Source organism: Rana temporaria, chromosome 7 (assembly GCF_905171775.1).
Source record: "Rana temporaria chromosome 7, aRanTem1.1, whole genome shotgun sequence".
In the NCBI taxonomy this organism is placed as follows: Eukaryota; Metazoa; Chordata; class Amphibia; order Anura; family Ranidae; genus Rana; species Rana temporaria.
The window spans coordinates 209,074,451-209,101,244 of record NC_053495.1 but is presented as its reverse complement, the minus strand read 5'-3'; the positions used below and the strand labels follow the sequence as shown (position 1 = coordinate 209,101,244).

Here is a 26,794-nt window from a genome sequence, read left to right as displayed (position 1 = left end):
TATACACCTATTTGGCCAGCTGTGCCAGTCTGACGACATAAAAGTGCGTGCGGCCGTCAGGAAGCAGTGAAAAAAACAAAAAAGAAGGAAAATTTCATAGATCGCCCCATCGCTGTGCGGCGATCTTACCCAGAAGTGGGAGCGCGTACCTGGTTGTGAAAGGTACCCGCTCCCCAGACATGTGCAATTTGTTTCGTTCCTAATTCGTTTTTTAATGAATTTTGACAAATTCGTTAATTCAGAAATATCCAAATTAACAAAAAAAAAAAAATTTGGGCAGGCCAAACTTCCCTCTTTATATGTATTTCATATTTTTTTTAATGGCGCTCGGCTCCAAGCGTTATAGGTAGCCGAAAAGCTCGCGGCCCACCCCAGTGGAACTCGGGGGGACGCATAGCGTGGCTTCAGGACGCGAAGAACTGACATCTTCCCCGGCAATTTCCTTTGGCTGCTGATAGTCGATGAAAAATACAAAGTTGTCAGCAGAGTTTGCCGGGAGTCGATGATAACGCGTTGCCTTCATGCGTTGCCTTCGTTCGGAGAATGTCCATCTGTCAATGCCGGGAGCTCTTTTCTAACAATGGCTGTAAATTGCTTCGTTTTCCTGGCTGGACGGGAACGGCGTCTTCAGAGCCGGCCCCCGAGATCGCTCGCAGCGCGCTGGCAGAATGGAAGACGATAATTCATTATTTATACCGTGCGCCGCACATAATAATCGTTCGATCGCATTTCCATGTGAGAAGACGTGTGAAGATATATTTCATCTCTTGGCAGAGAACGGCGCGCTGAATTATCTCGAAGATCTCTGAGGATATCACCATACACATAGGATTATCTTTCCGTCCTACTGAACTGGGCAGGACGGGTGAATCATCTATGGCAGTTGTGGAACCGTTGTATGATGCCCACATGATTGGCCTTCCTATGTCTGCAGCCACCTGGAAACCGCCCATACAGTGCCTTGAAAAAGTATTCACACCCCTTGACATTTTCCACATTTTGTGATGTTACCACCAAAAACGTAAATGTGATTTATGTGATAGATCAGGGGTGTCCAAACTTTCTAAACCAAGGAACTAAATTCCAGCGGATAGATCCTCTCGTGTGTACGGGGCCTAAGTGTATTCCTGATTTCCTGTTTAGTAAAAGCTCATTAATATGCTACAGGGGTATTTCATTTACTTACTAGTAGCCAAAAGGATACAGGCAAAACGTAAAGTGACGATGTCTCTATAATATAACTCAAACAGCCCAATAAGTCCATAAAAATCTGGAGCATTGCTTGTTCAACGTTATCTGGTCAAAGACTATAGATTGATTATTCCTATCGGAAGTGGAAGAATGATTGGAAGAAAAAAGAGTGTATGGCCGCTATAAGGGTTACTAGCAGTTGGAGGCAGGTGCTCAAAATTTTTCGGGGGGGCGCAAACAAACTTAGAAAAAAAAAACACATCAATTGCAGCCTCACTGTGCCCATCAAATGAGGCCAGTTTGCCCCATCAAATGAGGCCAGTTTGCCCCATCAAATGCCACCAGTTTGCCCCATCAAATGCCGCCAGTTTGCCCCATCAAATTAAGGCCAGTTTTCCCCATCAAATGAGGCCAATTTGCCCCATAAAATGAGGCCAGTTTGCCCCATCAAATGAGGCCAGTTTGCCCCATTAAATGAGGCCAGTTTGCCCCATCAAATGAGGCCAGTTTGCCCCATCAAATGAGGCCAGTTTGCCCCATCAAATGAGGCCAGTTTGCCCCATCAAATGCCGCCAGTTTGCCCCATCAAATGAGGCCAGTTTGCCCCATCAAATGAGGCCAGTTTGCCCCATCAAATGAGGCCAGTTTGCCCCATCAAATGAGGCCAGTTTGCCCCATCAAATGCCGCCAGTTTGCCCCATCAAATGAGGCCAGTTTGCCCCATCAAATGAGGCCAGTTTGCCCCATCCAATGAGGCCAGTTTGCCCCATCAAATGCCGCCAGTTTGCCCCATCAAATGAGGCCAATTTGCCCCATAAAATGAGGCCAGTTTGCCCCATCAAATGAGGCCAATTTGCCCCATAAAATGAGGCCAGTTTGCCCCATCAAATGAGGCCAATTTGCCCCATAAAATGAGGCCAGTTTGCCCCATCAAATTAAGGCCAGATTGCCCCATCAAATGAGGCCAGTTTGCCCCATCAAATGAGGCCAATTTGCCCCATAAAATGAGGCCAGTTTTCCCCATCAAATGCCGCCAGTTTGCCACATCAAATTAAGGCCAGTTTTCCCCATCAAATGCCACCAGTTTGCCCCATAAAATGAGGCCAGTTTGCCCCACCAAATGAGGCCAGTTTGCCCCATCCAATGAGGCCAGTTTGCCCCCCTCCCGGCATTTACCTTTCTCGGGTCAGCACCGTCCTCCACGCTCCCTTCAAGTCCTCGATGTCTTCTTCCGCCCTCTTCATGTCATCTCTGCTATGATTGGACGCCGGTGCACCTGATTGGCTGAGAGGCGGGTCAGTGTTAGGGAAGCGATTCCCTAACACAGCACTACGTAAGCAGCAAACGCACAGCCTGTGCGCCCGCTCCTTTCCAATCTTGAAGCCGATTAGAGCCCACATTTCTTCTACACCAATAGGGCACTATTCATCCCACTGACACCAACTGCAGGGCCCTATTCTTCCCATTGACACCAATGGTGAGGCACAATTTCTTGCCCTGATACCAACAATGGGGCACTTATTCCTCACTGACACTAATGAGGGAGCTCTATTCCTCCCAATGATGGGGCCCTAATTCTTCCCCTATTTCCAACAATGGGGCAAATTTCCTCCCACTAATATCAATGATAGGCAAGGCCGCCATCAGGAATTATGGGGCCACTTACACAGCTCCAGGCATGGGCCCCCTGGGGCAGGGAACCGGGGGAGGGCGGGGGGTTTGCTGCCGCCTCAAATAATTGAGAAGCAGGGGGGCCGTGAATTGCGAAGCGGGGGGGGGGGGGGTGCTGCCGCCAAGGAGGGGCTTTGGGTGCGTGGAGTTGGCCTGGGGACCTCTGTGCCCCTTACAAAAAAATAAAGAAATAAACAAAAAATATATAACAAACACAATTTTTTTTTTAAAAGGGAGGGTAGCCATCCGGGGCCCTGGGGACCTCTGGGCCCTTTAATAAAAAAATAAAAATAAATATAAATATATATATATATATATATATATATATAAAAAGGGGGAGGGTTGCCATTCAGGGCCCTGGGGACCTCCAGGCGCCTTACAAAAAATAGTTAAAGAAAAAAAAGAAAAAAAAAAGGGAGTTGCCATCCGGCCCCTGGGGACCTCCGGGCCCCCTACAGGCGTACTGCCTGTACCCCCCTGATGGCGGCACTGATGATAGGGCATTCTTTACTCGCATGGATGCCAGGGCATTTTCTACTCACAATGGTCACAGTCGGGCCTTTTAAAGTGTGAATGACAGGAAACTGGCCCTTTGTTCAGAAAGTTTGGAGACCCCCATTCTAGAAGATAAGTCGGTGGTGGGAATGTCTAGCTGCCTCCCATCCACAGCTCCGGTTGCCTGCTTACAGAAGGGTCTGCCGGGGCAGGTGGGTAAAGGGGCACCCTGCTTCAGATTCTTCAGAAGGAACCTTGTGATGGTGGTGATGGTGATGGTGGTGGTGGTGGTGTTGATGGTGATGGTGGTGATGGTGATGGTGGTGGTGATGGTGGTGGTGATGGTGGTGGTGGTGGTGATGGTGATGGTGGTGGTGATGGTGATGGTGGTGATGATGGTGATGATGGTGATGGTGATGGTGGTGGTGGTGGTGGTGGTGGTGGTGGTGGTGATGGTGGTGGTGATGGTGATGGTGGTGATGGTGGTGATGGTGATGGTGGTGATGGTGGTGGTGATGATGATGATGGTGGTGATGGTGATGGTGATGGTGGTGGTGGTGGTGATGGTGGTGGTGATGGTGATGGTGGTGATGGTGGTGGTGATGGTGGTGATGGTGGTGGTGATGGTGGTGGTGATGATGATGATGGTGATGGTGGTGATGGTGATGGTGGTGATGGTGGTGATGGTGGTGGTGATGGTGATGGTGGTGGTGGTGATGGTGATGGTGGTCATGGTGGTGGTGATGGTGGTGATGGTGGTGGTGATGGTGGTGGTGATGATGATGATGGTGATGGTGGTGATGGTGATGGTGGTGATGATGATGATGGTGATGGTGGTGGTGATGGTGGTGGTGATGATGATGATGGTGATGGTGGTGATGGTGATGATGGTGATGGTGGTGATGGTGATGGTGGTGATGGTGGTGGTGATGGTGGTGATGGTGGTGGTGATGATGATGATGGTGATGGTGGTGGTGATGGTGGTGGTGATGATGGTGATGGTGGTGATGGTGATGGTGGTGATGGTGGTGATGGTGGTGGTGATGGTGGTGATGGTGATGGTGGTGGTGGTGATGGTGATGGTGGTGATGGTGGTGGTGATGGTGGTGATGGTGGTGGTGATGGTGGTGGTGATGATGATGATGGTGATGGTGGTGATGATGATGATGGTGATGGTGGTGGTGGTGGTGATGATGATGGTGGTGATGGTGATGGTGGTGATGGTGGTGGTGATGGTGGTGGTGGTGGTGATGGTGATGGTGGTGATGGTGGTGATGGTGGTGATGGTGATGGTGGTGGTGGTAGTGGTGGTGGTGGCGATGGTGATGGTGGTGGTGGCCGCACGTCCATCCGCCCCCCTGATCTTCCTGGCCTGCAGACACAATGTAATGACAGAAAACACAACAACTGACCTTCATGAGAATCCTCACGTCCACCGCTGTCTACATCCCAACAAGGCAATTACAAGCTTGGCGGAGCCTATTACTGTTAGATGTTGATAAGGTTACCACGGTGATGGCGCATAAGAGTGGAGCAATTTGGACGACAGGCACCGATTTATCCCTGAAGATCAATTGAAGTTTTTATTTTTTATGTAAGTTAATGAAATATAAATATTACGACGTGGAGAGAGGTGGAAGGCGGGGACAGAAGGGGCCTCTCCTCTTGTCGAGATGTAAAAATAATGGATTTTTAGAAGGGCGGCTCGTGTTTTAATGGTGACGTTCCTAAAGGGGCACTCCGGCTGGAAGACACAGCCAGGGAGGCCGGGACTCAGACTGGTCATAGAGGATCCGATAATAACGAGCCGCGCTCCAGATTTCCAGGATTTCTTGGACTGTTTGAGTTCAATTAAAGAGACATTGGGGGGGGGGGGTTGATTTACTAAAGGCAAGTGCAGTCGCTGTAGCTCTGATGGGAAGATCTGAAATGAGGGGAAGCTCTGCTGATTTTATCATCCAATCATATACAAGAAAAAATGCTGTTTTTTATTTTCATTGCATGTCCCCCTCGGATCTACAGTGACTGCACTGACCTTGTAGTGGAAAGTGGATTTGCCTTTGGTAAATAAACCCCCCCCCCTCCTTCGGTCCAAAATTTCTAAACATGCTTCAAAACCGAACCGATGGACCGCTGCCCGATCGGACCAAACCGATGGTTAGTACAGAAAAGCATCGGTTCAAAACCCGTGCATGCTCAGAATCAATTTGACGCATGCTTGGAAGCATTGAACTTCGTTTTATTCAGCACGTCGTGTGTTTGACGTCACCGCGTTCTGACCCGCTCGGATTTTGGACTGATGGTGTGTACGCATATCAGACCATCAGGCCACTTCAGTGGTGAACCGATGAAAACGGTCCGACGGGCCAGTCTCATCGGTTTGGTCCGACCGTGTGTACGGGGCCTAAGAAGTGACATGGCTTCTGTTATAGCTGGTCTGCAATCTCTGTAGCAAACAGGACTCCGGGCATCTCAAGCAATTGCAGGAAACCAGGTTCTTGCTATTTATCTCTAGTGTTATATCTTCCTTGGTGTTGTTGAGTCCCCCTATATATATATAGTGTTTGACTGTGGGGGGGGGGGGGGGGGGGACATTAGAGTGTAAGCTCCTCTGTACAGAGACTGATGTGACTGTGGGGGGGAGGGGACATTAGAGTGTAAGCTCCTCTGTACAGAGACTGATGTGACTGTGGGGGGAGGGGACATTAGAGTGTAAGCTCCTCTGTACAGAGACTGATGTGACTGTGTGTGGGGGGGGGACATTAGAGTGTAAGCTCCTCTGTACAGAGACTGATGTGACTGTGGGGGGGAGGGGACATTAGAGTGTAAGCTCCTCTGTACAGAGACTGATGTGACTGTGGGGGGGAGGGGACATTAGAGTGTAAGCTCCTGTGTACAGAGACTGATGTGACTGTGGGGAGGAGAGGACATTAGAGTGTAAGCTCCTCTGTACAGAGACTGATGTGATGTGGAGGAGGGGACATTAGAGTGTAAGCTCCTCTGTACAGAGACTGATGTGACTGTGGGGGGGAGGGGACATTAGAGTGTAAGCTCCTCTGTACAGAGACTGATGTGACTGTGGGGGGGAGGGGACATTAGAGTGTAAGCTCCTCTGTACAGAGACTGATGTGACTGTGGGGGGAGGGGACATTAGAGTGTAAGCTCCTCTGGTGCAGAGACTGATGTGACTGTGGGGGGGAGGGGACATTAGAGTGTAAGCTCCTCTGTACAGAGACTGATGTGACTGTGGGGGGAGGGGACATTAGAGTGTAAGCTCCTCTGTACAGAGACTGATGTGACTGTGGGGGGAGGGGACATTAGAGTGTAAGCTCCTCTGTACAGAGACTGATGTGATGTGGGGGGAGGGGACATTAGAGTGTAAGCTCCTCTGTACAGAGACTGATGTGACTGTGGGGGGGAGGGGACATTAGAGTGTAAGCTCCTCTGTACAGAGACTGATGTGACTGTGGGGGGGAGGGGACATTAGAGTGTAAGCTCCTCTGTACAGAGACTGATGTGACTGTGGGGGGGGGGGAGGGGACATTAGAGTGTAAGCTCCTTTGTACAGAGACTGATGTGACTGTGGGGGGGGGGAGGGGACATTAGAGTGTAAGCTCCTCTGGTGCAGAGTCTGATGTGACTGTGGGGGAGGGAACATTAGAGTGTAAGCTCCTCTGTACAGAGACTGATGTGACTGTGGGGGAGGGGAGGGGACATTAGAGTGTAAGCTCCTCTGTACAGAGACTGATGTGATGTGGGGGGGGGGGGGACATTAGAGTGTAAGCTCCTCTGGTACAGAGACTGATGTGACTGTGGGGGGAGGGGACATTAGAGTGTAAGCTCCTCTGGTACAGAGACTGATGTGACTGTGGAGGGAGGGGACATTAGAGTGTAAGCTCCTCTGTACAGAGACTGATGTGACTGTGGGGGGGGAGGGGACATTAGAGTGTAAGCTCCTCTGTACAGAGACTGATGTGATGTGTGGGGGGGAGGGGACATTAGAGTGTAAGCTCCTCTGGTACAGAGACTGATGTGATGTGTGGGGGGGAGGGGACATTAGAGTGTAAGCTCCTCTGTACACAGACTGATGTGACTGTAGAGGGGAGGGGACATTAGAGTGTAAGCTCCTCTGTACACAGACTGATGCGACTGTGGGGGAGGGGACATTAGAGTGTAAGCTCCTCTGTACACAGACTGATGCGACTGTGGGGGAGGGGACATTAGAGTGTAAGCTCCTCTGTACACAGACTGATGCGACTGTGGGGGAGGGGACATTAGAGTGTAAGCTCCTCTGGTGCAGAGACCATTGTGAACATGAAGAATGAAACACACATGAGCCATATCTGTAATCTTTAGTCCCCGGAATAGGAACGGGAATATTTTGGCTACACAATCCTTCGTATCGCTGATAAAAGAAAGTGAACGCAGAAAACACGCTTTCCGGCATGGCGAGGCGGCGCGGGCCTTTACTCCCAGCAGACAGACGTGAAATTATCATCACACTGTGAATGTGATTGGGAGAAAGATGCAAACGGGAATAAACTGATGTAATTTCGATCGGATGTAGAAGAATAATGAAAACGATCGCAGAATGAGAGGATCGGAGGAGGCGCAGATGGCGCAGCCTGAGGATAACTGGCGCTGACGGGGGGACGTCTTCACCGCGGAGAGCAGACGGGGGTGTAGAAGAAATAAACGCGCATTGTTGGCTACGAATAATAATAACTTCTTTCAGCCGATCGCAAGCAGCCTCCCGCCGTTCAAAGCAGAACTCCATTAATGCAGATCAGGATTCCCCAATACATTTCTTCATTGCGCCTTTTTTAACCACTTAAGACCCGGACCATTATGCAGGTAAAGGACCCGGCCAGTTTTTGCGATTCGGCACTGCGTCGCTTTAACCGACAATTGCGCGGTCGTGCGACGTGGCTCCCAAACAAAATTGGCGCCCATTTTTTCCCACAAATAGAGCTTTCTTTTGGTGGTATTTGATCACCTCTGCGGTTTTTATTTTTTGCGCTATAAACAAAAATAGAGCGACAGTTTTGAAAAAAAAATGCAATATTTTTTCCTTTTTTCTATAATAAATATCCCCCAAAAATATATAAAAAAACATTTTTTTTCCTCAGTTTAGTCCGATTCTTCTACCTATTTTTGGTAAAAAAAAAATCGCAATAAGCGTTTATCGATTGGTTTGCGCAAAATTTATAGGGCTGGATTCAGAGAGACTTACGACGGCGTATCTCTAGATACGCCGTCGTAAATCCGAATGAGCGCCGTCGTATCTATGCGCCTGATTCATAGAATCAGTTACGCATACAGGGCTAGATTCACGTAGCCCGCCGTAAGTTTGTGCGGGGTAGCGTATGTTACTTATGCTACCCCACCGCAACTTAGACGGGCAAGTGTAGTATTCACAAAGCACTTGCTCTGTAAGTTGCGGTGGCGTAGCATAAATCAGCCGGCGTAAGCGCGCCAAATTCAAATTGGCAATAGGTGGGCGTGTTTTATGTAAATAAAACATGACCCCACGTAAATGACGTCTCTAACAAACGGCCCATGCGCCGCTCGTGAAAGAATCCCAGTGCGCGTGCTCGAAATTACGCCGCTATGCTCAATGCTTTAGACGTGATCGTAATTTACGCAAAGCCCTATTCGCAAACGACGTAAACGACGCAAAAAATACCGCCGGGCGCACGTACGTTTCTGAATCGGCGTATCCAGAGGATTTGTGCTAGAAGAGGTGATATGGTGGGGGGGGGGGGGGGTGTCTGGGGGGTTTGTGCTAGTAGGGATGATTAGAGGGTATTTATGTTAGGAGGGGAATTTTTTTGGGGGGAGGGATTTGTAATGGGAGAGGGGATTTGTGCTGGGGGGGGGGGGATTTGGACTGGGGGGTTGTACTCAGAGGGGATTTGAGGAGAGTGAGGTTTTAAGCTGGGAGGGGGTATGGAGGGGGGGGAGATTTGTGCTGGGAGGGGCAATTTCAGCAGGAGGGTGGATTTGTCCTGGGAGGAGGTCGTAATTTACTCTTAGGGGGTAAGCATGCAGATTAGTGCTCAATTTTTTTTATTGTTTTAGGTAGGGGAGGGGGTTGTTGTTGGGTGGGGGGAATTTGGGGGGCAGCAGGGAGTAATAATTATTCTAGGAGGGGAAAATTGGGGGGGGGGTGCTAGGATAGGTGACTAGGGGGATTTGTGTTGGGCGGGGGGGGGAGAGGATTTGTGCTAGAAGAGGGAATCTTTGTGTGTGTGTATGTGGGGGGGGGGGGAGATTTGTGCTAGTAGGCATGATTGGAGGGCATTTATGCCCGGAGGGGAATTTTTATTTTTTTTGGGGGGGGGGGATTTGTTCTAAGAATGGGGGATGGGAGGATTTGTAATGGGAGGGGGGATTTGTGCTGGGCTGGGAGGGGGGATTTGGAGTGGGGGGGTGTACTCTGAGGGTAAATTTGAGGGGTAGAGGATTTGTGCTCATACATCTTGGGGGGTGGGTGCAGTTTGACATGTTTGCCCTGGGCTTTAAATGGCCAATCACAGGCTGTGTTCTGCCTTGTCGGACAGGACGGTGCTGTGTAAATCTCAGGACTGGATGGACAAAAATCCACTTTTTTTCCCCTCTAGAGTTCGGATTTACTAATGTAATCTACTTTAATGTGGAGCTCAAGTGGGACTTAATGGGGGCCGTTGACGCGGCACTTACGTCAATGAAAACGAACCCCCCCACCCCCCAATGGCGCGACCGCCACACAATGGGCTACAGAAAGCGATTACACGCCAGTGTGAAGAATTAGCGTTCCTCTCTGTACACGGCGCGGGAGAAGACAATATCATGCCGGAGGGACGAGGAGATCGGCGAATTCCCAGATATCATGAATTATGGATGAGCCGTAGAGAAAAGCGGAGGATTGCGAGGAATATCGCGCCGCGCTCATCTCATGAATAAGTCATGACTTTGTAGCCCTGGATTTCAGATGTGTTGTGTATTGTTCTGGGGGAACAATCGGCTCCTCAGAGATGATCGACGAGCGGACGTGTCGCAGGCGTTGGCGTCCCACTTGGGGGGGGAATTACAATCTTAGCTGTGACTTATGGTGTGCTAGAAAGACGGCGAGAGACCAAGCGGGGGCCATGACAACGATTTATGGGGCCCCGGAACATAATCTGATTGGCTCCCCTCCCTGTGACACCTGAGTACCAATGTCAATTGTATCATCAACATAAAGTACATCTCATTCCAGGACAGCCAATAGGATCGCTGCTAACTTTGCCGAAATGTAGAGCTTGTAGTTAGGATTCCCTTTTTCAGTGCAAGAGCACCTCGGGGGGGGGGGGGGGGGGGCAATATCTGACTGGAGGTGGCCTCCTGGAACCGAACCAGATCTATGGAACCAGATCCATCAAAACATATCCAAAGAACCATATCTGTGGAACAATATCTTTGAACCTTATCTATGGAACCGTTACTGTCTCTTTGGAGACATATCTATAGCATTGTATCTATGGAATCCTGTCTTTGGAGACATATCTATAGCATTGTATCTATGGAATCCTGTCTTTGGAGACATATCTATAGCATTGTATCTATGGAATCTGTCTTTGGAGACATATCTATAGCATTGTATCTATGGAATCCTGTCTTTGGAGACATATCTATAGCATTGTATCTATGGAATCCTGTCTTTGGAGACATATCTATAGCATTGTATCTATGGAATCCTGTCTTTGGAGACATATCTATAGCATTCTATCTATGGAATCCTGTCTTTGGAGACATATCTATAGCATTGTATCTATGGAATCCTGTCTTTGGAGACATATCTATAGCATTGTATCTATGGAATCCTGTCTTTGGAGACATATCTATAGCATTGTATCTATGGAATCTGTCTTTGGAGACATATCTATAGCATTGTATCTATGGAATCTGTCTTTGGAGACATATCTATAGCATTGTATCTATGGAATCTGTCTTTGGAGACATATCTATAGCATTGTATCTATGGAATCTGTCTTTGGAGACATATCTATAGCATTGTATCTATGGAATCTGTCTTTGGAGACATATCTATAGCATTGTATCTATGGAATCTGTCTTTGGAGACATATCTATAGCATTGTATCTATGGAATCTGTCTTTGGAGACATATCTATAGCATTGTATCTATGGAATCTGTCTTTGGAGACATATCTATAGCATTGTATCTATGGAATCTGTCTTTGGAGACATATCTATAGCATTGTATCTATGGAATCCTGTCTTTGGAGACATATCTATAGCATTGTATCTATGGAATCCTGTCTTTGGAGACATATCTATAGCATTGTATCTATGGAATCCTGTCTTTGGAGACATATCTATAGCATTGTATCTATGGAATCCTGTCTTTGGAGACATATCTATAGCATTGTATCTATGGAATCCTGTCTTTGGAGACATATCTATAGAACCATATCTTTGGCACCATAGAGGACCATATTTCTAAGAACAATTTCTTTGGTACTATATCCATGGAACCATATCTATGAAAACATATTTATAAAACCATATCTATGGAACAATGGCCCAGATTCAAGTAGAATTGCGCGATATTTGCAGGGGAGCAGGGCAACGATTTTGCCCTGCGCCCCCGCAAATATTTTGCGCTGCCCTCGATTCACGGAGCAGTAGCTCCGTGAATTGCGAGGGCGCGCCGGCAAATTTGCCCGGTGTAAGCGCGCGCAAGTTAAATGATCCCGCCGGAATTCATTTAAATTAGGCGCGCTCCCGCGCCGAGCGTACAGCGCATGCTCCGTCGGGAAACTTTCCCGACGTGCATTGCGGCAAATGACGTCGCAAGGACGTCATTTGCTTCTAAGTGAACGTGAATGGCGTCCAGCAAGGACGTCATTTGCTTCTAAGTGAACGTGAATGGCGTCCAGCGGCGTAAGGGCGCGCCATTCAAATGGATGTGATGGGGGAGTGTTTTAAGGACATTGTGATTCGCCCGGCGGATAAAGGGGGAGGAGTCGTGGTCCAATCCAAGGAGCAATACCATCAGGAACTCCTTGGACAACTTCAAGATGAGGACACGTATACAAAATTATTGATTAACCCCATCGCCAATTACAAATCACAATTAAAGCAACTTATCCATTTAGGCAAGAAAAAAGATATTTTGAACAAAAAAGAGGCCACTTTTCTGCTTCCAGAAACCTGCAGAATTCCTGTAATCTATACCGTCCCGAAAGTACATAAGGATAAAAACAATCCCCCGGGCAGGCCGATCGTCAATGGGATTGATTCCCTGACTGCAAGGATGGGCCAATATTTGGACCATTTCTTGCAACCGGCGGTTCAGCAAACTAAGTCCTATTTGAGGGACACAAAACATGTCCTTCAAATATTAGAAGAAATACCAGTCTCAGAAGGTAACACATTACTTGCTACCGCTGACGTGTCATCTTTATACACGATTGTGAAACACCACCAAGCGTGTAGTGCAACTAAATGGCTTTTAAAGAATTACACTACTTTAATTTGTAAGCAACGCAAGTTCCTTATAAAAATGCCTTGAGTTTTGCTTGAAATCCAATTATTTTTGGTATAATCAAACGTACTACAATCAAAAAACAGGCATTGCCATGGGGGCTAAATTTGCCCCATCTGTGGCTAATGCGTTTATGGCACAGTGGGAAGAAGAAGCAGTGTATTTAAACACCCCACCAGAATTGTCTCTGTACAAAAGGTACATTGATGATGTGCTGATTGTTTGGAAAGGGTCTAAGAAAACTTTGGAAGAATTCTTTACAGGCCTTAATTCCAATGACCAAAATATTAACTTGGTGGTGAACATCAGTAATAAAACAGTGAACTTTTTAGATCTGGACATCACGATAATGGAGAATCAGCTTATCACCAAAACTCACTTTAACCACTTGCCGACGCACCGTCGAAATACGTCCACAAGGTGGCTCTGCTGGGCGAGAGCACGTAATATGACGTCCTCTCTCCCAGCCGCCACTAGGGGCGCGTGCGCGCCCCCCGCTCGCCCCCGACTCCCGTGCGTGTGCCTGGCGGGCGCGATCGCCGCCGGGCACACGCGATCGCTCGTTACAGAGCGGGGACCGGGAGCTGTGTGTGTAAACACACAGCTCCCGGTCCTGTCAGCAGGGGAAATGCTGATCTTCGGTTCATACTATGTATGAACAGAGGATCAGTGTTTCCCCTAGTGAGGCCACCCCCCCCCCCCACAGTTAGAACACACCCAGGCATACTTAACCCCTTCCCCGCCCCCTAGTGTTAACCCCTTCACTGCCAGTGGCATTTTTATAGTAATCCAATGCATTTTTATAGCACTGATCGCTATAAAAATGCCAATGGTCCCAAAAATGTGTCAAAAGTGTCCGAAGTGTCCGCCATAATGTCGCAGTACCGAAAAAAAAAATCGCTGATCGCCGCCATTACTAGTAAAAAAAATATATTAAAAATGACATAAAACTACCCCCTATTTTGTAAACGCTATAACTTTTGCGCAAACCAATCAATAAACGCTTATTGCGATTTTTTTTTACGAAAAATATGTAGAAGAATACGTATCGGCCTAAACTGAGGAAAAAAAATGTTTTTTTATATATTTTTGGGGGATATTTATTACAGCAAAATGTAAAAAATATTAATTTTTTTCAAAATTGTCGCTCTATTTTTGTTTATAGCGCAAAAACTAAAAACCGCAGAGGTGATCAAATACCACCAAAAGAAAGCTCTATTTGTGGGAAAAAAAGGACGCCAATTTTGTTTGGGAGCCATGTCGCACGACCGCGCAATTGTCTGTTAAAGCGACAGAGTCCCGAATCGCAAAAAGTACTCTGGTCTTTGGGCAGCAATATGGTCCGGGGGGTAAGTGGTTAAAAGCGTAGATACGAATAGTTACTTATCACTGAAAAGTTGCCACTACAAATCGTGGCTATTGAATATTGCAAAAGGACAGCTTGTCTGTATTAGACGGAACTGCACCAAGGAGACTGATTTCCTCACCCAAGCTCGATTTATTGGGGAAAGATTCCAAAAGAAAGGCTATCCGGAACATTTCATCCAGCAACAAATCCAAACGGTTGCTGGATTGGACAGGAAGAGTATGCTGCAAGGCAGCATGAGACCTCAACGCAATGTGGAAGCACCAGTCATTATTCTGGACTATAATGTCCAACATAAAGATGTGGAAAAACTATTTAGGAAACATTGGCATATATTGACAGCAGACAAACATTTGAAGAAAATTCTGCCTGCCAAACCCAACATTGTCTACAAAAGAGCCCCTACAGTTCGGGACATGTTGGTCAAAAATGTAGTTGAACCTCCTCCTAGGAGTGGGTATACTTTTTTTTAACAAAAAAGGTTTTTTTCCTTGCAAGTATTGCTTTGCGTGCTTACACGCAAAAGGGCCTCAATTGAAGAGGACAGAATTTTTGGGTACCCACACCAATGTATGGCACCCTATCAAAGATTTCATCAGTTGCCATACGGAGGGTGTGGTATACGTTCTACAGTGCACATGCAATCTACAATATGTAGGTAGAACCAAAAGACCTTTGATGGTTCGTATTAACCACTTACCCCCCGGACCATATTGCTGCCCAAAGACCAGAGTACTTTTTGCGATTCGGGACTGCGTCGCTTTAACAGACAATTGCGCGGTCGTGCGACGTTGCTCCCAAACAAAATTGGCGTCCTTTTTTTCCCACAAATAGAGCTTTCTTTTGGTGGTATTTGATCACCTCTGCGTTTTTTATTTTTTGCGCTATAAACAAAAATAGAACGACAATTTTGAAAAAAATGAATATTTTTTACTTTTTGCTGTAATAAATATCCCCCAAAAATATATAAAAAAACATTTTTTTTCCTCAGTTTAGGCCGATACGTATTCTTCTACATATTTTTCGTAAAAAAAAATCGCAATAAGCATTTATTGATTGGTTTGCGCAAAAGTTATAGCGTTTACAAAATAGGGGGTATTTTTATGGCATTTTTATTAATATTTTTTTTACTAGTAATGGCGGCGATCAGCGATTTTTTTTTCGGTATTGCGACATTATGGCGGACACTTCGGACATTTTTGACACATTTTTGGGACCATTGGCATTTTTATAGCGATCAGTGCTATAAAAATGCATTAGATTACTATAAAAATGCCACTGGCAGTGAAGGGGTTAACACTAGGGGGCGGGGAAGGGGTTAAGTATGCCTGGGTGTGTTCTTACTGTGGGGGGGGGGGGGGTGGCCTCACTAGGGGAAACACTGATCCTCGGTTCATACATTGTATGAACCGAAGAAAAGCATTTCCCCTGCTGACAGGAACGAGAGCTGTGTGTTTACACACACAGCTCCCGTTCCCCGCTCTGTACCGAGCGATCGCGTGTGCCCGGCGGCGATCGCGCCCGCCGGGCACACGCACGGGAGTCGGGGGCGAGCGGGGGGCGCGCGCGCGCGCCACCGGCGGCGCGCGCGCGCCCCTAGTGGCGGCTAAAAGGTAGGACGTCATAATACGTGATCTCGCCTAGGAGAGCCACCTTGTGGACGTATTATGACGGTGCGGCGACGGCAAGTGGTTAAAGAACACATCAAAAATATACGAAAGGGTTATGATAAACACAATGTTAGCAGGCATTTTGATCAGGTCCACAATAGAAATCCACGACACTTATCCTTCTGGGCTATAGATAAGTTCAACAAACCATGGAGAGGGGCACATCTAGTTAGAACTATAAGCCAAAAAGAATCTCAATGGATACACACTTTACATACATTGGTGCCTGATGGATTAAATGTGGACTTTGATGTCAACTGCTTTCTCAGTAACTTTTAACTGATGATTAATTGTAGTTTATTGATTGTAAAGGATGAGATGAAGCTGCACTTCGGTTTAGTCTTCAATTTTTAACTCCATCTTCCTCTGCCTTGCCTATATTTATGCAATGTCAGTGACCCCGTCTTCCACTATTAGACAGTTGGTTCATACTGTACTTTTTGATGGTAGGTATTTTTTGGGTCAGGTTGGACCTAATCATTTTTAATCAATTTTAATATTTATAGTGTAAAGATTTACACATATATCATTTTATTATATTATTATATTTTGTATATTTTAATATATTTTAACATTTTAATATATGTAATTTTACACACAATTTGATGGTAAACCCCCCCCCCCCTCTTCATTTATATATTTGATTGAGTGATTTTTATCATTGTCATCAATCACTTACATGGAATCAGTGACCATTGTGCGTTCACCTATGTGTTCCTTTACTAATGATCTGCACCTTTATCATCACCATCTAGATGTAATGTACTTGAGCCATAGTCTCCACAATCTAGTCCCAGGAGACACATTGACGAATTTTTTATATATTCCGGTATTCTAACTGGATACATGTTGCCCACTCTGTCGGTTAACGATGCTGTGTTGATTCCCACACACAAGATGGCCGCGGCTCGGTCTAAGGGCATCCAGCATCCAAAATGGCCGCATTTAACTTCCGCCTATTGGACTATTTAAGAAGAGCCAGTCTAGCCAATCCCCAGCCTCTGATGAAGTCACGTGTCGTGACGTAACGCGTAAGGCAAATCTAGACGTAACCGGAAGTGACGCGGCATCTCGTCTGCACCATCGCTGCTTGACATCTCGCGTTGCTGTATTTTAAAGTTTTCATGTTTAAGCTATTTTATTTATCTATGGAAGTCTATTAAATTCCGTTTGGAAATACTTCACTATTGGAGCCCTTCTTTTCTTTCAACCACCTGTGATTGTTTGGATACGGAGTGGCCATTTTGGTGAAGCCTGGAAGTACACACAGAGAGAAGGACACGCTTCTGGAGAGAGTCCATTGTACTACAGTCGTCCATCTGAGAAGGGAGAACTTTGCAGGCATTCCATCTGAGGATTTCTATGCTGTTTTCCCATGTGAGAGAGGTAAGCGCTCTGTGAGCCCACCTGCCGTATGAAATTTTACAACACTCTGTATTGGATATATTTCATCGCTGCCAGCCTCCATACACAGATCAATATATTGCTGTCACTTGGGACACTTTTATCATCCATCACATCTTGGGACATTGTACTGTATAATCACCCCTGATTGCACACTTCAGCTGCCACTAGTCATTAGTGGTGATTGGGGTTTTTTTTTGCGTTAGTTCCTCAGTTCATGAGGATCTTATATAATTTATTTAAATCGTTCACATTATTGATGTGTTTTATGCAACATTCCATATTTTTGCGCTCATCATTCACTTTATTCTACTGACTCACCGCCGAGATTTCCGGCAGACCAGAAGTTCGCCAGAGTCCCCTATGATCGTTTCGGAGGCCGGGCGTGATTTTATGACGTCACGCCTGGCCTCTGCATTCCAAAAAACGGCGCAGTCCTCGGCTGTGGAGCCGGGATTTTTTTTTATTTTTGTTTTTTATTTCAGGCTTCCCAGCCTAGTGGTGAGATGTGAGGTCTTTCTGACCCCCACAATATCTCACTGTAAAGAGGACCTGTCATGTCATATTCCTATTACAAGGGATGTTTACTTTTCTTGTAATAGGAATAAAAGTGATCAAAATTTTTTTTTTAAAGTGTCTAAGTAAAAAGTTTACAATAGAATTAACAATAAAAAAATTAAAGCGCCCCTGTCCCCGGTAGCTCGCACGCAGAAGCGAACGCATACGTAAGTCCCGCCCACATATGAAAACGGGGGTTCAGACCACACATGTGAGGTACCGAGGCAAATGTTAGAGCGAGAGCAATAATTCTAGCCCTAGACCTCCTCTGTCTGACCTGTAGCGAAATCCCGATTTATCATAACAATGCCCAGGAGGGCACTGAGTCACGTCAGCTGCTTTAATTACCGTATATACTCGAGTATAAACCGACCAGAATATAAGCCAAAGGCACCTAATTTTACCACAAAAAACTGGGAAAACGTATTGACTCGAGTATAAGCCTAGGGTGTCCATCTGCATGCCTCACTGTGCCTCAATGTGTCCATGTGCATGCCTCACTGTGTCCATGCCTCACTGTGTCCATGTGCATGCCTCACTGTGCCCATGCCTCACTGTGCCCATGCCTCACTGTGCCAATGCCTCACTGTGCCCATGCCTCACTGTGTCCATGCCTCACTGAGCCAGATCCACGTACATCGGCGCATATATCCGTCGGGTGTAGCGTATCTCTGATACACTACGCCGCCGTAACTTTTTTTTTTTTGAATCCTCAAAGAATGCGCGCCGTAAGTTACGGCGGCGTAGTGTATCTTTGGCGGCGTAAGGGCGCGCCATTCAAATGGATGTGATGGGGGAGTGTTTTATGTAAATACGTCTTGACCCGACGTAAATGACGTTTTTTTTTCAACTGCGCATGAGCCGTCCGTGGGGGTATCCCAGTGCGCATGCTCGAAATTAAACCGGAACAAGCCAATGTTTACGACGGTGACGTCATTCTACGCAAAGCCCTATTCGCCAATGACTTACGCAAACGACGTAACATTTTTAAAATTCGAAGCGGGAACGATGGCCATACTTAACATAGGATACGCCTCATATAGCAGGGGTAACTATACGCCGGAAAAAAGCCGAACGCAAACGACGTAAAAAAATGCGCCGGACGTACGTTCGTGGATCGCCGTATCTAGCTAATTTGCATACTCGACGCGGAATTAGACGGAAACGCCACCTAGCGGCCAGCGTAAATATACACCTACGATCCGACGGCGTACTAAGACGTATGCCTGTCGAATCGATCCCTCATTGCGTCGTATCTTGTTTTGTGGATACAAAACAAAGATACGACGCGGGAACTTTGAAATTACACGGCGTATCAAGAGATACGCCGGCGTAATTCGTTTGTGGATCTGGCCCACTGTGTCCATGCCTCACTGTGCCCATGCCTCACTGTGTGCATGCCTCACTGTGTCCATGCCTCACTGTGTCCATGCCTCACTGTGTCCATGCCTCACTGTGCCCATGCCTCACTGTGTCCATGCCTCACTGTGTCCATGCCTCACTGTGTCCATGCCTCACTGTGTCCATGCCTCACTGTGTCCATGCCTCACTGTGCCCATGCCTCACTGTGTCCATGCCTCACTGTGCCCATGCCTCACTGTGTCCATGCCTCACTGTGTCCATGACTAGACTTACGTTTAACATGGGAGTATATAGAAGGGGTGCCCAGCTTTGAAAAATCTGAAAAATTCCTCATTTTACACTTGTAGAGGAAGAGTGGGGCTACATGTGTGCCAGGTTTGGGGTCCAGGGGACCTACGGCCGGCCGATACCGGGTCCCCAAATTTACCGGAGAAATTACAGTTTAACATGGGAGTCTATGGAAGGGGTGCCCAAATTTGAAAAATCGGTACTCTCCGGCCGTAGGTCCCCTGAACAACAAACTTGGCACACTTGTAGAGGAAGAGTGGGGCTATATGTGTGCCAAGTTTGGGGTCCAGAAGACCTACAGCCGACTGGTACCTGGTCCCCAAAGTCCGCGAGATCAGGCGCAAAAAGGTGACTCGAGTATAAGCTGGGGGGGGGGGGGGGGCGGCTCATACTCGAGTATATATGGTAGCTCATGTTAATTCTGTTTCTGGTTACAGGTGTATTGTTAGAGTAATATAAGCAAGAGGGCGGAACCTCCTCTTTAACTGTATATAAGACTTGTTTTCTTGTTCTAATAAAGAGTCCATAATCAGCAACCAAACAAGTATCGTCTTGTTTTGTGCTTGTTAGTGGTTGGAATATCTGATATCTAGATTCAGACTGGGAGGAAATCGTATATGACGAAAGAACTCAAGCGGGGTGTGGGATGTTTCATTACAGTTACCCATAAAGGACCCCTTCCGTTTTTCCTCCATACACAAGCGGCATCCTCATGTCCTTTGTACAATTCTTGGGATAAAAGGCTCACTCCTATTGGTCTCGGATACATTTGGTCAGCGACGTTTTTCTGCCCTTAGATCAGGGGTGTCAAACTCAATTTCATAGTGGGTTGTGTCTGTAAGATTAAGGCCCAGATTCTCAAAGACGTTACAACGGCGCAACACCATTTGCGCTGTCGTAACTCCTCATCTGGCCCAGGGTATCTATGAGACTGATTCTTAGAATCAGTTACGCATAGATACCCATTAGATCTGACAGGCGTAGGACTCTTACGCTGTCAGATCTAAAATGCAATTTTGTTTCCCGCCGCTAGGTGTCGCGGACGTCGTTTTCCCCGTCGCTTATGTAAATTAGCAAATTACGGCGATTCCCGAACGTACGCACGCTCGACGCAGAGAATTTACGTAGTTTCCGTAGCCTTTCCCACTCGTAAAGTTGCCCCTGCTATTATGAGGGGCAACCAATGTTAAGTATGGCCGTCGTTCCCGCGTCGAAATTTAAAAAAATTGTTTGCGTAAGACGTCTGTTAATGGCGCTGGACGCCATTTACGTTAGCGTCTAAGCAAATTACGTCGGTGCGACGTCATTTAGCGTAATGCACGTCGGGTAATTTACCCGACGGAGCATGCGCAGTACGCTCGGCGCGGGAGCGCGCCTAATTTAAATGGTGCCCGCCCCATTTGAATTGGGCGGGCTTGCGCCGAGCGATTTAACGATACACCGCCGCAAGTTTACAGGTAAGTGTTCTGAGAATCAGGCTGTAAACCTGTAAACCTGCGGCGGTGTAACGTAAATCACATACGTTACGCTGCCCAGGAGCAACGTAAATGTATGAGAATCTGGCCCTAAATGTCCAGCCCATCCCCTGCCCTTATCTTAGATGTCAAGAGCCCCCCCACCATCAGAAGTTGAGTCCCCCACTCTCCCTTACATCACAGTGTGCCCCCTTACCTTATGCTGCTCCTGGGAATAAGCTGGATGCATTGCCTGAAAGCAGAAAGTAAGGGTCTGAAGTGGGACCAGAGGAGGGTTGGAGCTCTCCTGCAGCTGCAGGAGAGGTGCGAGGGCCACATGAAATGGCCTGGAGGGCCGGATTCGGCCCGCGGGCCTTGTGTTTGACACCTCCGCCTTAGATGCTTCCAATGCCTTCCAACCGTCTCCATATCTCCAAAGTCCTTCTAAGGAGCTCAGACCGTGCAAACTTTATTTATTAGGAAAGCCGTCACGGCCAAAGACTGGATTGGAACATTCGATGTATCAGCCGCTAAATTCTGTAATAACGGATTATTAAATTCCGCGGCTGACGTCTCATAAACTGTCAGATAAGAAAATCCTCATCCTTCTTCTTATCTTAATGCTTTTCATTTCAAATCCCGTCTTCTGTGTTGCAAAAAGTCTCTCCGGCGAGTTGTTTTTATTTTATTACTTTTCTAAAAACTTTGTGTGCCAGACTGAAGGAAGGTAAATGTTTGAAAGATTCACATCTTGACACATTGTCAGAACTGTGTGTACTACATAAACACAGCATGGTGGGTGGGGGGGGGGGTAGCATGGAAGCTGAAGCATCTTCACTGTGGTTCAGTTGATGCTGCACTGCCCAGCCGCCTATACCCTAGCAACCAATGAAATACAGCTGCACAGTGTCATTGGTTGCTAGGATGCTGGCAGCCAGGTCACAATGCTATTGGGAAGCTGTGCCATCACCCTAGTAACCAAAGGGGGGTTGCATGTAACCTCAAGAATCTTCACTGTTGCTCAGTTGATGCTGTACTGCCCAGCCGCCTGTGCCCTAGCAACCAATGAAATACAGCTGCACAGTTTCATTGGTTGCTAGGATGCTGGCGACCAGGTCACAATGCCATCGGGGAGCTGTGCCAGCATCCTAGCAACCAAAAGGGGACGGCAAAAATGGGGTTGTATTCGGGGAAGGTTGGGGTTGTGTCAACCTGGGATGCTACCAATTACGCACTGTTGGTCAAAGTGGCACAGTGCCTTGGTTGCTAGGATGCTGGTGGTCAGGTCACAGTGTCATTGGGTGCTGTGCCATCATCCTAGCAACCAAAAGGGGACAACAAAAATGGGGTTGTATTCGGGGAAGGTTGGGGTTGTGTCAACCTGGGATGCTACCAATTACGCACTGTTGGTCAAAGTGGCACAGTGCCTTGGTTGCTAGGATGCTGGTGGTCAGGTCACAGTGTCATTGGGTGCTGTGCCAGCATCCTAGCAACCAAAGGGGGATAGCATGTAACCTGAAGAATCTTCACTGTTGCTCAGTTGATGCTGTACTGCCCAGCCGCCTGTGCCCTAGCAACCAATGAAATACAGCTGCACAGTGTCATTGGTTGCTAGGATGCTGGCAGCCAGGTCACAATGCCATCGGGGAGCTGTGCCAGCATCCTAGCAACCAAAAGGGGACGGCAAAAATGGGGTTGTATTCGGGGAAGGTTGGGGTTGTGTCAACCTGGGATTCTACCAATTACGCACTGTTGGTCAAAGTGGCACAGTGCCTTGGTTGCTAGGATGCTGGTGGTCAGGTCACAGTGTCATTGGGTGCTGTGCCAGCATCCTAGCAACCAAAGGGGGATAGCATGGTGGGGGGGGGGTAGCATGTAACCTGAAGAATCTTCACTGTTGCTCAGTTGATGCTGTACTGCCCAGCCCCCTTTGCCCTAGCAACCAATGAAATACAGCTGCACAGTGTCTTTGGTTGCTAGGATGCTGGCGACCAGGTCACAATGACATCGGGGAGCTGTGCCAGCATCCTAGCAACCAAAAGGGGACGGCAAAAATGGGGTTGCATTCTGGGAAGGTTGGGGCTGTGTCAACCTGGGATGCTACCAATTACGCACTGTTGGTCAAAGTGGCACAGTGCCTTGGTTGCCAGGATGCTGGTGGTCAGGTCACAGTATCATTGGGTGCTGTGCCAGCATCCTAGCAACCAAAGTGGGATAGCATGGTGGGAGGGGGGGGTAGCATGTAAGCTGAAGAATCTTCACTGTTGCTCAGTTGATGCTTTACTGCCCAGCCGCCTGTGCCTTAGCAACCATTGAAATACAGCTGCACAGTGTCACTGGTTGCTAGGATGCTGGCGACCAGGTCACAATGCCATCGGGGAGCTGTGCCAGCATCCTAGCAACCAAAAGGGGACAAGAAAAATGGGGCTGTGTTCTGGGAAGATTGGGGTTGTGCCAGCCTGGGGGGTCATAGTGGTGCAAAGAGGGGTGTAGCAGGGCTATGGATTTTCATTGCCAGGTGATTGCCCAAATTTGTGTCTCTCAAACAGTGAGGCCGGTCCCATGCATGTTTCCTTCTGTATATGTTGGTTTGTTCTCTGATGACCCTTTACAGCGAACACAAAAAAAACATTAATTCCCTTATCCAGCCCCTCCTCTTTGCGATCCGACGCTTTGATTAGCATGCACGCTGAACCCCGGGCCTTTGAATTAATTTTTAATGAAAACCTGTCAAAATTCTTTGGAGATTTAATGGAACAAATTACTAGGAGCGCGTTTCCTAATTGCGTGCGTTTTTTTTTTCTGTAAGCATTTTCTCGTGTCATACAGAAGACTTCAGTGGGGTCAGCGAGGAGAGAAAAACAAGACACAAGTTTCACTGCGGCGAAAACAAAAAAGTTTACAGGAGAGAGAGAGAGAGAAAGGGGGGGAGGGGCTGCGTTTTCTAGCTGCATCTCTGTTACTCCTCTGTGACCGCACTCTACGCGTTACGTCATTCTACCATATCCGCAGCCTCTGCATCTCCTGTACCATGGGCCATATTCTCAATCAAGTTACGCCGGTATATCTACTGATACACCGGCGTAATTCGAAATTCCCGCCGGCGTATCATTGTTTTGTATTCACAAAACAAGATACGCCGGATTTAGGCTAGGATCCAACATGTGTAAATCACTTACACCGTCGGATCCTAAATGCAATACTACGTCGACCGCTAGGTGGCGTTTACGTTCAGGTCTCATTTGTTTATGCAAATGAGCCTGATACGCCGATTCCCGAACAAATTTGCGTCGCGTAACCGTCGCTTACGTCGTTTGCGTAAGCGTAAGGTTACCCCTGCTATATGAGGGGTAACGTTACGCCAGTCCCACGTATGCCATGTTAAGTATGGCGTCGGGTCCGCGTCGTCTTTTCCCGTCGGGTATGTAGTTTTCCTAAGTCGTTCTTGAATACGACTTTACGTCAATGACGCACACGTCGGCGTCATTGACGTTTTCCGCCGAGAACTGGAGCATGCGCACTGGAGCATGCGCAGTTCGATCGAAACGGGGGCGCGTTTAATTTAAATATAAGCCGCCCCCTTTGAAATACGCGGGGATACGCCGGGCCTTTTACACTACGCCGCCGCAAACTACGGAGCAAGTGCTTGAGGAATACGGCACTTGCTCCAGTAAGTTGCGGTGGCGTAGTGTAAATGGCTTACGCTACGCCGCCGCAGAATGTTAGAGAATCTGGCCCCTTGTCCCGAAATCTGCTCTTCTATATATAAAGCCCTATGTGCTTTCATATCAGTCTTATTTATATATAGTATACTCTTCAAATGTGCTTTAACCACTTAAGGACCGCCGCACGACTATTTACGTCGGCAGAATTGGCACGGCTGGGCATATGGAAGTACAGGTACGTCCCCTTTAAGAAGCCCAGCCGTGGCTCGCGAGCGTGCCGCCGCCAGCTGGGCTCGCGATCCGGTCCTGTCCTCTGTGGGACCCAATCGCCGCCGGTGTCCCGCGATCGGGTCACAAAGAGGAACAATGGGGAGAGGTACACAAACCTCTCCCCGTGCTTCCTAGTGTGGCTGTCACTGATGGTCTGTTCCCTATCATAGGGAAAGACGATCAGTGACGTCACACGCACAGCCACGTCCCCCTACAGTAAGAATCACTCCCTTAGGACACACTTAACCCCTCAGCGCCCCCTAATGGTTAACCCCTATACTGCCATTGTCATTTTCACAGTAATCAGTGCATTTTTATAACACTTGTCACTGTGAAAATGACAATGGTCCCAAAAATGTGTCATAAGTGTCCGATGTGTCCGCCATAATGTCACAGTCACGAAAAAAATCGCTGATCGCCGCCATTACTAGTAAAAAAAAAATGATTAATAAAAATACCATGAAGCTAGCCCTTATTTTGTAGACGCTATGGCCCGATTCACGTACAGTAGCACTTGCGCAGACGTATCTCGATATACGCCGCGTAAGTGTAACTGTGCGCCGCCGTATCTGTGCGCCGTGCCCACAAAACTAGATACGCCTGAAAATAGGCTTCCTACGACCGACGTAACTTTCCTACGCCGGCGTATCGTGGGCGCATATTTATGCTGGGCGCATTTGCCGCTCCCATTGATTTTGTATTCAAATATGCAAATGAGGGAGATACGGAGATTCACGAACATACGTGCGCCCGGCGCAGGCTACGCGCGGTGCGCGTAAGTTTAACGTCCGGCGTAAAGTTATTCCCCATAAAGCAGGTGTAACTCAGCACCAGACGTGCACAGGTCAGCTGGAGAGCAGCTGCAGCAGCACCGTTACGGACGAGCTGAGCAACCACACCTGCAGGACAACACATCTGTATGCCAACATGCCAGGCAGGGCCGCCAGCAGGATGTATGGGGCCCCTTACACAGCTTCAGGCATGGGCCTGGGGGGTGCTGCCGCGAATTGAGAAAGACAAAATAAAGAAAAATATATATAAAAAAGGAACTAAAAAGAATTAAAAAATAAATATAAAAATATCAAAAACATTTTTTTTTTATAAAAAAAAAAAAGGGGGGGGGGGGCTTGCCATCTGGGGTCCTGAGCTCACACACACCACATCCACTTCACATTGGTTTAGCCCAAGTCCACCATGCAGGACTTGGGAGCAGCAACGCCACGCCAATGCCCCAATGGTGTTACTGTCCATTCATACCACATTCACACGGTCGTGGGGATAACCTCTCCCCGACGACCCAGGGTGACACACCTTGCTGGCAGGCATGTCACCCCCACATTCACACACCAGTCACACTGTAGCCTGCACTACTGACCGTGCACAGTCACTACTAAAATAAAAAAGCTCATAACCTGAGCAAAGAAAAGAAAGGCACTCATTTGCCCTGTCGTGGGCCAGGCATGGTGCCACGGCTCCGGCTCCTCAGTTGTCTGGGGGGAGGTGGGGCATCAGGAGGAGGATCATCCCCAGGTCTGCCACTCCTGTGCTGGCTGCCTGCCCTCCAATGCCAGGGCAATGCGGGTGAGGACCGCGTTAGTCTGCGCCTGCATCCGCAGCTGGCGGGTGGTGGTGTGCCACTGGTGGCGCCTCGTCTGCCTCCCCTCCGCCTCGATGGCAGCAGTATTGGCCTGTACAGACACTGCCAGGCTCTTTACCTCTGCCATGAGGCCTGATGTTGTGGCCTGCAGCTCCCCAACGCAGGTGACCAGAGCAGCGCAGTTACCACTCACATCCTGCAGGCTGTCAGTTATCTGGGCCGAGGCGGCCAGGCTGTCTGCCACACGGCACAGGTCCCCCGCCAAAGCACCCAT

The 26,794-nt window shown here is 47.9% G+C and overlaps 1 pseudogene; it reads right to left on the bottom strand.

The window, feature by feature from the left end:
* Positions 1-3,424: 3,424 nt before the first annotated feature.
* Positions 3,425-26,794, bottom strand: LOC120946265 (annotated as a pseudogene).